Genomic DNA, 12,345 nt, shown 5'->3' with positions numbered 1-12,345 from the left:
TGGAAGGGGAAGTCCATACTCCCGAGCTGGCCTCAGCACATTTGGTTGTACACAGGTTCAAATTAATTAAGAGATCCACACACAAGAAAGGGCACTTGTGCTGTCCACCTACATTTATGGGAGAAGTTACAGTTGCATACACAACTCATTTGAGCATACAGATTGCTCATGAGGGTCCTGACTTTCAGTTTGGTCTCAACTTGCTCTACTTTCATAAGTGCAGTATTGCATCTGCAAATAAATATACCCACAATTTTGTGCCTTGTGCTTTGCATGGTGAGCACAAATACTAAAAGACATCAAACAACTTCATTTGAACCCATCAAATACAAAATTAGAGAGGGAATTCTGTTTATGGGTGGTTTTCCATGTAAATCAGACTCTATATGCCTAGGATGCCGGATATGTTCATGCAACTGTGTAATTGCTTGTGCATACGTATACAGGCTTTCCCATGTGCACCTCAAACCTTATATATAAAAAAAAAAAAATAAGTCTGGCCCATAGTGCCAATAAGTCCATCAGTAGCTGTAGTAGCTCCCCCTCTGCATTAAGTGCTGCACACCAGCTACTTGTCCTTTACCCTACTTGGCTTCATTATGGATAGGATTGTTGTTAAAGGACTCTAAGAGGCCCTTTTTGTAGCTAAACCACCTCACATTTTAGGGAATTTGCACACCTCATCTGCAATGTTCTGAATAAACCCAAATCACTATCGAAAAGGTGGAAGCAGCCAGTGAAGAGCAATTTCCATTTTGAGATTAACAAACCACCATTCTGCCGCACAGCACATCCACCCTGTGGATATGGCTAGAGAATTTTGCCCTACATTATTGGATTTTCCTTGCATACGTATTTTTGGACATAGCTATCCTTGATAGGAACAACTGCTGGTATGTGTAATGACAGTGTCACATGAAATATGTACAGTATATTGAATAACAGTTTCCCTTAAGATTCATACTCTATTTGCAGTAGAAATTATTCCACATCTTTAATTTGGTCTTTATCAGCATCACCGTGTGCTGTTATATTTGACTTTGCTTGCTTCAATACTTTAACAACATTTGGGAACTGTATTCTTGTCTGAATAAATAAGTGTGCTAAGAGCATCTATTAAGTACTGATATCCCCAAGGTCTGGACCAATTTTTTCCCTTGTATTTCTTGCCTGGTGAACCTGAGTTATAAGCACTGTCTAAATCATATAGCAGAGAGAAAAATGGTTGCCTTAGTAACAAGGCAGACCCAATCAACTGCATAGGCTCCCTTGAGACAATCTAATTTGTGCAGCAAAGAGGCTAGAACAGGTGGCTAAATTAGTATGCTAGACAGCCTCAAAATATATACAAATACATACAACTGTATACACAAAATTTAATCTATGATGCACACTTACACACCGGTACTCCTCTTTCAGCAATGCATTTTAAAAAAGTAAATAGTATCCGAGTCACAAGGGCACAGAAGACCCAACAGCAATGGAAATTCTGCATTTCCACTGCAACAGCAGACAAAGCAGGGGAGAAATCAGTTCTGGTTCAGACAACACTGCCAAATCTGCAGTCATTGATGGGCGGGACCTCCTCCCAGCAGGGACAGGTGAAAAGCTAGCATGATGTTTACTGCTCCAGCCCCACTGCCACATGATGTGCTGCTTCATGCCGACAGCATGATCTGTTGTGATGTTGTGCTAATTCCCCAACGTGCTCAAGTTCTCCTCCTCTTTCATGACCCTTTCTAGGACACATCACCAGCTTTTTTCCTCTCCAGCCATTTTTCCTAACGCACATCACAAACTGTCAGAGCAGATCTGGACATATTTTCTATTCTCCTTCTTCCTGTTGTGGGGGGTTCAGCTCCAGCATTGTGGCATAGGAATTGGGGGGATACAAGAGATCACATGCTGACTTCTAGACCTTGTATCCCAGGGTCCCAATCTTTTAGTTGGCAGGGGAGTTCAGATTTGCTTAAACCCATCCTGGGAGAAGCCAAGCATGGGAACACAGAGCCCTGTGCATACTTCATGGCTGCAGAGCCTATGGAAATGATATGTGTAGAGCAAAGCCCTGCTACACACATTCTTTGGCCCAAGATTTGATTTATGCTACTATCTCTCAGTACATCTTAATTTTCTAAAACTTTCATTAACATAAGTAATGAAAAAAAACAAACAAAACAAACACCACACTATGGGCTAGATTGTGACTTTCAGCACAGCCCTGAGCAAGATGTGCTGACCCAGGAGCTATTGTGACCTGAATACACATTGAGCAACAGTTCGTCCCCTCTTCCCTCCTAGAGAGATGGAATTTACTGCTGGCCTATATCAGCAGTAAATTCCAACCTTTACCACACATGATCTCAATTACACTAAACAGCAAGCCATTCTCTCCCCTCCTCATGCACCTGCTTCCAGAAAGGAGTGAGTGATTAGGGACTGATACATTGGGGTAGGGGTTAAGGAGGGCTCATATTCCCCTGTGTCGATGTGTAGTCCAAGTTAAAATATAGACCTATGGAAAAAGGAAGGGAAATTGTTAACTACATAGTCAGTGCCTTTCCTTTCAATGGATAGGCCTTGCTTTAAAAAGCTTCAGAATTGAATTTTCATTTCAATATTAGGATGCCTAGTAAGATTTCTAGTGTCTTCTTGTTCTGAATTAGTTGAGACTATCATAATAGCTTCTTAAACTACTAGTACATCAGGTTCCATACCTGACTGAAAAACTCAAGTCTAGTCAGAAGCCAGGAAGTAGAGAATAAAGCAGTGTTAAACTTGTGACAAAACTCCAAATCAAGTGAAACTTGGGCTAGGTTTGCCAAAAGCTTTCACTGAGGTTCGCACAAGTTTTAAGTGAACTTGGGCCAAGTTTTGAATGTATTTGTCAATTTTTGCTTTCAGACAAAAGCCATAACCAAACTTCTCTGGCACAACTCCATTGAACATAGGCATAACAATGTTTGGGTGGATTCCCAAGCTCAGAATCAAAGTGGCCCACCCCCATAAACTTCTCCTTAAACAGTCCTTCTACTTATACTGTCTTGGGCCCTCAGCTCACCACCTCCATCACAAGCCTACAGCGTTATGGCTCCTCTCGTCCCTCTCTGCATAGCCACATCTACTGGTCACCAACAAGAGGGGTTGCAGCTCTCTGCTATACCTCTGTTGAGCAACAACTCCTTGTGCTGCTCCCACAGTTCCAAAGGGTGCTGGTTGACCCAAGTGGAGCCAGTTGACTGATGGATAGGTGGACAACTTCCAAGTACTTGCCGGTCAAGCAAGTAGAGCATCTTCAGTGAAAATGGAAACTTGGCATCACTCTTCCCTCTTTGCTGTGCCATCTGTTGAACCTGCTCTGCCCCCCGCATACCCTCCTCATCACAGGTTAGACAGTTGTAGAGGCATCCTTTGGAGCATGAATATCTCTGCAGTAGCAACTCCTTTGAAGTCAGTCTAGTTACCCCAGATAAGAATTTGCCTCCTGTGTTCAGAGTAACGTGCTGAATATATGTAAAAATCCACTGTGAACCAGGACCAGAGAGGTACATAAAATATAAATCTCTTTGGACCTCAGGTGTTTGGGTTAGTGCTTACCTTGGCTGACATGGCTATTTGTCTTCAGTATTTATACGGCCCCCCCATCACAGTGATATCTGAGCACCTCACAGTCTTTAATGATATCCTCATGACAGCCCTATGAGACATTACACTCACCTATTAGCCCCATTTTATGGGTGGAGAATTAAGGCAGACTTAAATGGACTTCTCCAAAAATCACACAGGAAGTCTGAGACAAAGCTGGGAACTGAACCCAGTTCTCCCAAGACCCAAGCTAAAACCCTAACAACTACCTCTCACAGCACCTTATTTGCATTTCTAATAGCTTCATCCACTATTAGCAGAGCACAACTATAAAGAAATTTCCTACTGACATTATAGTGGCCAGCCCCTGCAGTCCTTGCTCAGGCAGAATTTCCACTGATATTTTGAAACTGTAGAGGAGATACCTGGCCCCTTGTGCCCAAGGTGCTTCTGCTCTGCTATGCCCTCTCTTCTCCCAATTCTAGGCTCTTTTCCTTTACAGAGACTCCACACACTTGCTTATCCAATCACCACCTTGCTACAGGTCTGGGTTTATTCAGACAATAATTCAAAAACAAAAAAGTCAGAGTTCCACAAATCTGTTCCCAGGCATGGTTCTTACCTGAGAGCCTGGGTTTGGCTTGTCACTGTTCTGCTCGGAGCTGACTTCCCAGAGTCAGCTCCCCCAAATAACTGCTTCGGCTCTTTTATAAGGAACTAGCTCCTTGCAGTTCCCTACCTGTGCCAGGTGTCTCTGGTTAGCTCATTTAGCAAGCCTGCTCCAGGCTTCAAGTCTCTTGAAGGCAGCTAGCTCCCTCATACCCTCTTACTCCCTTTGCTCTCTCACAGAAACCAATAGGAGTTGGCCACTTCTACCACGGACACTGTTGGATACAAAGTTCTGTTTAATCCAATGAAATGTTAATGGAATTCCTTCAGTTGTGCACTGTTCCCATCAAGAATACCAGTGGAATAACGTGCCATCCATATCATGCAAAATCCCAGCAAAATGTTCTGAATAGCTATCACAAAGCAAATCTTAGTAGGCAACATCTCTTTGAAATAAATGGAGTTTGTGTATGCGTGCATCCAGTCTATATAGCACCTCAGATATAATGCAGCATTTGCAGTGTAATGTGGAAAGCAATGCATATAAACCACTAAAAAATAGCTGGTATTCATTTGCGGCTGATGCATTTTGAAACTTAAATCTCAGTGTCACACACACACACACACACACCCCTAGCTTATCTAATGAACTCATCCTATGCCTGTTAACCCATGACTTTCATAAGCATAGAGTCAAAGGCATTTATGCAAACCACGTATATCTTCTGTCAGTTGAGTGTCTTAGCTTTTAACAAATATGTTAAATACACCCTTCTGAACAGGTGTTGCAACTGAACTGGTGATTCAGTTGATGGTTCTGTTCTCTTCTCATCCCCTCCCCGTCTAGCCTATTCTAAACCATTGCCCCACAATGGTAGTAGGGGATACTGCTGCTGCTGCTGGAATTGTGTATTTTGGAATAGATATAGAATCGAAGGACCTGATTTTCCACTGCCTTGCACCTTGCTTAGTTATTTACACTAGTGCAAAGTGAGTGTAAAATGTTACCACTCAGATGTTAAGGATTCCCCCAGCAGGGAGGAAGCCCCAAGTAATACAGACAGTGCAGCCAATTTAAGCTCTCCCTTAAACATCCCCTTGGTATAGGGGACATGGCCAGGGGAAGTATACCAGGAGTGCTGCTGTACTGTGTCCCTCAGCCAGTGTAACATCCCTGATCAGACCTGGGGTGGTCAGGTGTAACATGAAGTTCACATAAACCCACTTTTGCCCTCAACTTAGTTTCTGCACAGAGAAGAATTCATCAGACCAAAGGATTAAGTACACTGTGTATTTGTGGAGAGAGACCTGCATAGGTACAAATATTTGTATATCTATAATACACACTTACCACTAATAGTAAATATATAATATGTATGTCTCATGATTGCTAGCTCTGTTCTTTGTTTTCAGTGGACCTATTTAAAGACCAGCTCCCTAGTACCATCATTACAAGCACCAAGACATTTTCAGTTGACTGAATTTATACAGCGAATGAAAAAAATATGGGAGCAAGTCTGTTAGAAAACAGAAGGCTAGGGTATTAATTGAACAGTACCTTTCCATCACTGTGAGGGAAATTGTTGTAATGAACAAATGCATTATGGTCATTTCTCTCTGTTCTCGGGGCTGATTCAGAACACCCAGCTGAGAAGGCAGCTGTGCCAAGCAAGTCACTGGTGAGCACTGCAGGAGTCCTGTATTCTAATGCTACTCAAATAAATTAATGCTTTCTGTTGTCATTAGCAATGCCAGCAATATGTTTTCTTCCATAGTAGCGCAAAGATTGGACTGGTTTGGCCTTCAAAGATTTGAAAAGCCTATTTGTGCTTTTTTTTTTGTTTATTTTCAGCTTACACTAAAGACCAGGCACTGGCTCGATTTCAGCAATTCAGTTTTGAGGAGAGATTTTATTAAACCTAATGCTCTAGAGAGAAATGGTAATGAAATTAAATAGTTTACAGTATTGCAGTGCTACTTGTACGATCACTACATTTAAGGTTGCAAAAACATTTCCTGTAACACCATCATGTTTTCACACTCCACACTTCCTGACACATTCCCCTTGTTGGATGTCAATTTTCAATTCTGTGTTTAAGCTGTGACCAAAGGTGAAATTTGGTGGTTGGCATGGTTTGTTTTTTGAAAGTTTGAAGAAAAATCCTTCAGCCATTTTTGAATTATTTATATAATCATGTAATTGATGATTTATGCCTCCTGGATGAACTCAGACATCAGCTAGAGGTTTGGGATGATGTGACCAGAGGGAAATTTGGGTTACACACACTTTAAATCACAGGAACAACTGAAAATTGGCTAAATATTGAATTCCCTGACATGGTATGTAAACCATATGCATTAGGAAGTAGATGCTTTACTAAATCTGGAAAACCAATATAAAACTGGACAAAGATTTTTAATTGCTCTCCTATTAATCAACAAAAATCAAAATAGCATCCTGCCCCTTTAAACTAACCAAACTTCTCCAAACAGGGCTACAAGAAGAGAAAAAGTGCTAGACATATCTCAGTGTTAGGGCATACTCCAGTTCAAGGCTCACAGCCCAAGTGGCCTTTGCTTCCATCCAGAGCCTCTCTCTCTCTACTTCCATTTGAAGAAGACTGGGAGACACTCACCTTACCCTGCCATCTTGCAGATCCGGGCATTAAGGGCCAGCAGCTATGGTCCCTGGGTAGAGAAGCTGCCTGCCAGGAGGTTATTAATGGCCCCAGTAAGACAGTCTTAGTGGAGAGAAGGGGGCAAACCAGACTGCACAGGGGAGTTCACATGAAGTCAAGGCACTGGGAACAGACAGCTCAGTCAAGGAGTTTGAATGTGAAAGAAAACTGCTGCTGCTGTTAGACCATCAGGAGAGGTCAAGAGGACTCCTTAGTATAAAAAAAAAGGGGGGGGATTATGGGAGATTTCAGGGCAAAGGGGATGCAGAACAAAAGAGCCACATGAGATCAGGGAATGGACAAGAATACAAGGTGTGATGGAAGTAAGGAGTTGAGTAAATTTACATACTGCAGTCCAACAGTTACTATGTAATGAAACACACACAGAGCTAGGAGAAGAACCCTGGTCCATGAACTCCAAACTCAGACCTCTATCTGTTGAGCTACAGACCTCCTTGTGGGAATAGGAGTGCCACTAAAGGACAAATACATTCATACAAAATAAGCATACTAGGTAAGTCCCACATATAAAACAATGCATCTGAGGTTTGCAGCAGGAGTGAATATCCTCTGATTTCCCCTTATCCCACCTCCCACATTGTCAGTGGCCTTCAGCATTCAGTCTGTGGTTTCTTCCTCTACAGCTTATCCCTGGATTTCTTCATCCAATCACATTGCTCTAAATATGTCCTGTGCTGACTTCTCTAATAAGTTGCTGAATCAAATTATATTAACTTTAACATCTTCCAGTAACATTAACTGACAACTGAGTGATCATAAGGACCAAACGCCAATAGACACTCCATTCACAGCCAGGATATACAATATTCAGCAACAATCCAGTCACCTGAAAACAACTTAAACCTATTTGTAGCTGACTCTCATATCTCATTAACAAAAGAACTGCTTGTTAAGAATAAAATCTTATTTGTTTAACTTTACATCCACTTAATATCCCACAAAGCAGAGCCTGCTCTTAGCTCAGGCAAGCAGTTCTCCATCTGCAAATGTTACTCCTGAGGGCATTCGGCACCAAAAAAATAAAAATTCTGTGCCAAAAAATTAAAAATTCTGGGCACAATATTTTAAAAATCTGCAAAATTCTGCAAGTTTTATTTGTCAATAAATAAATGTAGAGGCTCCAGCATGGCTGTGGGGAGCAGAGACCACTGGCTGCATGAAGGTGGGAGATCACCCTGCAGTCCCCCAACCTGGGGGACACAGACTCAGTGGTCAGGCTGCACCCAACCCTGACACAGCACAAGGCCTGGACCTGCCCCCAGAAAAATCCTGAGGCCCTGCCCCTCTGTGCCAGGCACCCCAGGTGTGGGGCCAGCAGTCTCAACCAGGCAAGATCCAAGTGTAGAGGGGCTAAGTGTGGGGGGATTCAGGTGTGGGGTAAGAGGATTCTGTGTGGGACAATCTGGGTGCAGGCAGCTCAGTGGGGGGGAACTTGGTGGGAAGGGATCTGGATGCACAGAGGCTTGTTGGAGGGGTTCCAGGTGCAGGGGAAATGGGACTTTGCAGGGGCTTCCAGGTGAAGGTGGTTGGGGCTCAGCAGAGGGGTCTGGGTGGCTGGGGGAGTCTGGGTGCAGCTAATTGGAGGTCAGTGGCATGGGGGTCTGGATGTGAGAGCTCAGGGTGGTATAGGGGGTGGGGCATCAGGGTGGGGGTTTGAGTGCAGGGAGCTCATTGGGGTGTGGTCTGAGTGTAGCAGGGAGCATCCAGAGACAGGGGTTGAGGTTCAGTGGGGTGGGTTTGGGTATGGAGGACTAGTGGGGTTCTGGATGTACCCGGTGAGGGTAGGCAGGGGTATCTGAGTTTGGGAGGTCTGGATGGATGGGGGTTGGGTGGATGGTGGAGCAGCTCCCCATACAGTGACCCCTCACCCCACAGCTGAGGAGTGATGGGGGGAGGAAGCCGGGGAGTATGCTGAGCTTCCTGCAGTTGGGGAAGGTTTCTGGAGGTGGATCTGACACAGCCCCGGCCACTCCTTGCAGAGGAAAAAGAAGTCCTGTCCTCTCCTGCCTCCAGCCCAGCCAGGACTAGCAGCTCAGGGTAGGAGCCACTGGCTGGAGTGTCCCCAACCCTGCAGAGATTTACCTCTCTGCCGGCTGCTCTGGGTGCCTGAAACAATGTACCTGTGCTGCTAGGGAGTAGTGAGTGGCTGCTCTTGCAGCTTCATTTTGCTTCCCTCTCAGAAAGTTATTTTTCAGTGGGAAAGCAAATAAATCTGCAGGGGACATGAATTATGCACATGCGCCGTGGTACAGAATTCCCCCAGGAGTAAAATGTCTCTCTTTCTCCCAGAATGCACTTCTATCATCTCAAACTCAACATATGCACTCCCCCTACGTCCTTCCTACCTTATTTCTCATGGTAGAAAACAACACCAGGCTTCTGGTTTCCCAGGCATGCAACCTCCCTTCATCCTCAATTCCTCCCATTTACCTCTCACATCTAGGCCATTGGCTAATCTTATTTCTTCCACAATATTTACCAAATCTGTCCCCACCTCTCCATCACTACCACCAAATCTGTTGTCCGTGCCTTGATAATCTTCTCTCATAAACTACTGCAAACACCATCTCTCTGGCCTACGTGAACTTGCCTCGCATCCCACCCATCTAATCACCATCCTCTGCCTGGTCTGACCTCATCCCATTCTCAGACTTCTTCACTGCCTCCACATCAAGTGGAAACTTACTTTCCTTGTCTTCAAGGCACTACATAAAGCTGACTTTCTCTGCATCTCCAGCCACACCTACACTCAGGCCCTGTTTCTGTCCCAATTCTGCTTCTTGTCACAGTTCCTTTGCATCTATCTTCCACTGGTGCCCACATTTCTCCCACATCTAGAACAACCTCCTTGATCCCATATATTATACAAACTTCACATTTCTCTTGCAGTGCCTTCATCATACCTCATCGCTGATTCCCCGTTGCTGGCTCACACTCCTAAGACAGTTTAAATACTGTATTTAAAAAATAATAAATAAGAACAGAACTAAAATCCCTTTAGGTCATCAGTTTCATTTTTCCAGTGGAATGTAACTAGTAGGACGACCTAGCCATGGAATGTCATGGACATAGTATACATCATGCAAAAAACTAAACTGGATATTAGCATATTAAATTTAAAACACTATCAGGCTTTTGTGCAGAAATGGAGACATTTTGATTCTTGCCTTCAAGTCCTATCTACATTTTAATATTTATTTCTGTTGTAGTAATACCTGAGGACACCAAACAGGCATAAGGGGCACTGTATAAACGTAATGCACACAGTCTCTACCCCAAAACTTGATTTGGCATTTGGACAATACACAAGAGATAGGAAGGAGTAGTGGAGGAGATGGTAATGGCAAACAAGCGTGTGCATTAGTAGTCAGTGGTATAAGTTTATGAGTAGTATAATTGAATATACCATGAACAAACAGGCAGTATTTTAAGACTGTTTTATTGTTAAATGAATATGTTGATTGTTTCCATGCAGCTGCAGTTAAAAATATTGTGTGTCTTGTGCTCTGGAAATGTCCCTTAAAATAATTAGATAGGACAGTACTGGACAACATAATTACTACAGTTGCTGGCTGCAGGATTTGACTGATGCTATAACCCTGGCATAAGTGACAAATGTGTCACAATTCATAACTTTGAAAGCTGGTGGGATATATTTTTATCTAACTGTAATCTTCTAAATCAAGGCAAGAGCCATCGCTCAATGCTCTGAAGCTACACTCTGTTTCGCCTCTAGCTTAAGCTTACTTCAACTAAGGAGGAAAGGTGGTGGCAATAGTTGAGCAATTGGAGTGAAATTAATGTCACCTGAATAAAACCTGTAAGACACTTTATGCAAGTAGGAGGGGGAGGTTTAGCGATGTGAATGTTGGCCTTTTATTTGCCTGAATATTGTGTCATATGAAGCTGTGATTTAGCATACCAGTATTCACAGTGCTCCCAACTAGCTACCAAAATGTCACATGACACTAGACTCTCCTTTAGTTCATTCAGGCTTTTCAGCATATAAAACAATATATCAGTGAAGGACGGGGGATGCCAGTCGCCTGAAAATGGCATTTGCCTAGATTGACTGATCCCTGGAACAGTGAAGATCACAATGTTACAGGTCTGATCTGGAGCCTTTCCTTACATTGAACTGGAACTGTCACACAGAATAGGTGACAGGATCAAGCCCTACTTAGTAGATAGTCATATCTGAGAAGGACAGCAGTATCAGGGCTGAGATCAGTGCAAATCCCATGCTTATTAAGGATGAGGGGGATCAGGTCTAATAGATTATAGCATTTTGAAGATGTGTATAGGAGGGCTACATAGTAAAATTACATATGGTAAGGTCTAGACAAGTCATCTTATTTTTTGCAACAATCTGGAAAATCTTCTCCTGCTATTATATTATTAAAAATTGTCACTCTCTCATACTCAATAGATCTCCCTCTGCATCCTAACATCAATTTTGCACTCATATCATAGCTGCAGTTTTGCATTAGAATCCACATGGGTTCATGAGCATAATGTAAGAATAGCAGCAAATGTTTCAGCTTGAGTTGTAAATTCTTGCTCTTTTGGCCATATGATTTATTTCACACACCAAACACTTGAGCCTAAGGTTAATCACACACTGGAAATTAAAAAAAGAAATCCAGTGCATTTACCAAGGGACTACTGAGGAAAAAAACTACCAGCTTGCAAAGACATTTGTAGGAATGCTTAACAAAACATTTTTATTCCAGTATTAAAAAAAATGCAAATAACCCTCCATTGCAAGGCTAATTTAAAGCAGGAGAATGAGTGGCAATCATTTAAAGACTATTTAAGATCTAAAATCAGTAATAGTATATTGCATGTTTGGACATAAAACACAGATCTTCTTTCAATTAAGCTTAAAAGTTTATTTCCTAGTCTGTCACTGAGACTCTCAAAATGCTTTACAAAGCAAATGTAAATACAATCCATTAGAGCCTAATAGCAGAGGAATGGAAAATTAGAGTACAGACTGTTCAAAATAGTGCAGGGGAATTAGCAATATTCCTTTTCTGTTAATTTCTATGAAAGATGTGGCTAAACGCCCCCCCTCTCCCACACTACTTTGAAACTCTTCACTAAGATGGTTTGTGTAGGGAGAAAAAGAGGGAAACTGAAAAAAAGATAAAATTAGTGAGATCAAGAGATATAAGAAAACTGTTCAAAAAGACAGGAGCTGCAGGGAAGAAGATTTCTCTCCCTACCTCCAACAGTAGGAAGCCTCAGAGGAAGCAAATGTTAAGGAACAGAAAAGAATGAAGGGGAAAGGAGACCCATGAGGTAAGTCAAGGGAAAAAGTCAACATTTAAATCTTTACGTTTGAACTGGGTCCTGAAATGAACAGAGAGCCAGCATAACTGAGGGTGAGGATAGCACACTCATTCTTGGTTGTACATATGAAGTGATAATGGCAGAAGAATTCCTAGAG

Source organism: Trachemys scripta, chromosome 2, assembly GCF_013100865.1.
Source record: "Trachemys scripta elegans isolate TJP31775 chromosome 2, CAS_Tse_1.0, whole genome shotgun sequence".
NCBI classification, from domain to species: Eukaryota; Metazoa; Chordata; order Testudines; family Emydidae; genus Trachemys; species Trachemys scripta.
The sequence above is the reverse complement of the archived record's forward strand: the minus strand, read 5'-3'. Positions refer to the sequence as shown.